We start from the raw sequence: 2411 nt of genomic DNA, 5'->3' as shown, positions 1-2411 counted from the left end.
TGTGTGTGTGTGTGTGTGTGTGTGTGTGTGTGCGTGTGTACCCTGCACATTATTAGACTTGTATCTGTGTTATCCAGCTGTATTGTGTGGTCCAGTCAATACAGTGTGTGTGTGTGTTGGTGTGTTTTGTTTTGAGGGCAATGTGGGGACATAACTCTGATTACACACTCACATTGTGGGGACTTTCCTAAAGCAGTGTTGGAAGAAATACTCTAATTGTTTACATAAGTAAAAGTTGTAATACAACACGTGTAGAAATACTCATTTTGCAATTAACACTTTATTTATCCAAGTAGAAGTACAAAAGGATTAGCATCAAAATATACTTAAAGTACCAAAACTCAAAGTACTGATTATGCTAAATAGCAATATATTATTTTCAATATTTCCTCATTTTAATTTGGCATCTGGTAAAGGTGGAGTGGAGTTTAACTTCGATGTATCTCAATCTATAATAATACATAATAATTCAATTTAATATGATTCTGCAAAGATACTAGTAATACAGTATGTCAGGTGAAGTTCAATATATTTAAGTATTTAAGTATGAAGTAGCATAACATGGAATTACTTTAGGTTCAAGTTCCTTAAAACCTTACTTTACTTGAGTAAATGTATTGCTATAAGGTAAATCCTAACATTTTAAGTTGAAGACTTGATTTAAAGATAGAGTTAAATTAGGGTTAGGTTTAAAGAGAGGTGATGGTTAGCGTAGCTCTCATTGTGAAAACACATTACAGACCTTTGGAGTACAGACAATGTTTCCTACAAGTGCAGAAGTTGGGATGTAGGAGTTCAAGAGGATTAGTTGATGACAGATAAGGAACAAGGGATAGTTGTGTCACTGGGAGCTGTTCGAGTAAGAAAAGGCCAAGCCTGAAGTGTGCTCAGACCCTTTCCCTTTTCACTCTAGTTGGAAGCACACACCATTAAACCTAGATAAGTTTCATAAAACATATTCCTTTCCTCTTAAATATACAGTTGTGGTAATTAAACATAAATAGGAACACCAACGTACTGTAATGGAACCTGTGGTTATCCGTATGAAGCTTGTAATGTTCAGACATTATTTCAGAAGAGAAGACATTAACTGCCAACATTATGACTCTAACATACCCATAGTTTACAGACCACTTATATACGCTCATAGCTTTCCAGAAAACATAATGATAATTACCAATTTCTTTGATTTATTAACATTCATTTCCAAATCAAGTTTTTTAGATCACTACAGAAATGGATAGTCAGCTTGAAACAATCGCAAAACACAAGGAAACAATAGCCAAGTTGTAATGAAGTGGATGTATCCTTTTTAATATTAGCACTGCAAATGTGCCCAGGTATAGTAAACCAATATGTGTCCTGGGGAGGCTCAGAGCGGAGGGAGATAAGATGCATTATGTTTTTCCGGTTGTGTTGCTTTCCTTACAGAGAGCAGCGGGATAATCACACGTCATTTTCTTCTCTTTATTCGGCCGAGAAGAGATTCTCTCTTCCTTTAAAGCTTCCTATTCTGCAGCCTCTCAGCGCCGTAATCTGCGTCTCTATTCTACCCCGAGGCCACATAGAGGCTCATATTGTGTGTCTGCTGTGGGAGCAAAGTCGATGAGAACGCTCCACGTTTCACGTTCCACGTTAGGCTGTTTGTCGGCTCCGGTTACCCCGCCTCTCTGCCTCTTCCAAGGCACACAGGAGTCTTATTTTACCCAGGGAGCTCTTGTCTTTGTGCTGCCAAATATTGTCAACCATTGGACAATAAAGGAGACCAATCTCTCGCAGCTCTTTGAGGCTTCCTTCTGCCAGGAGAGCAGCATTGTTACGCCGAGGCAGCAGAGCATGAAGACTTTAAGTCCTCTGTAATTGCAATATATCCTGAGTACATATTGAAATAGAGTCCCTAGAAGTCCGAACCAAGATCTCGTTCGACCTGCAGCTTTCACACATCTCAGTGATCCTTAGCTGCAGAAAAGCCTTACAGAAACATTGCAGTTAAAAGATTAATACTTCCTTTACCATCTACACACTATGAAGGAAACATGGACAGAGCCTTCTCCGTTGCTGCACCCACCCTCTGGAACTCACTACCCCAATCCATCAGAGATTCTTCCTCCCTCACAGCATTCAAAACATCACTCAAAACCCATCTGTTCAACACTGCATTCAACCACTGACCACCACACTCCCCCCTATTTTCTGTTTTGTTTATCTCTTTTTTTTTTTGTTGTCTTTTCTTAATTCTCTGTCAAAGCGTCTTTGAGTTTCATGAAAAGCGCTATAAAAGTCCCATGTATTATTATTATTATTATTATTATTATTATTATTATAATTCAATAATATATAGTCTTTATATATTAAATAATCATAATAATAATGTAAATGTTTACATTACACTTCTTTATTTGTTATGCTCA

At 37.6% G+C, this 2411-nt stretch overlaps 1 protein-coding gene across 1 annotated transcript in view; it reads left to right on the top strand.

Annotated features, from left to right (window-relative positions):
* The window catches only part of LOC104952895 (potassium voltage-gated channel subfamily KQT member 3), a gene marked incomplete at its 5' end in the record, with an annotated part of 15273 nt that overhangs the window by 11661 nt on the left and 1201 nt on the right, over positions 1-2411 (top strand). The gene's annotated exons all lie outside the window — the stretch shown is intronic.

This window comes from Notothenia coriiceps, unplaced genomic scaffold (assembly GCF_000735185.1).
Source record: "Notothenia coriiceps isolate Sejong01 unplaced genomic scaffold, NC01 NC01_scaffold00020737, whole genome shotgun sequence".
Classification (NCBI taxonomy): Eukaryota; Metazoa; Chordata; class Actinopteri; order Perciformes; family Nototheniidae; genus Notothenia; species Notothenia coriiceps.
This window is presented reverse-complemented; position numbering and strand designations above follow the sequence as displayed.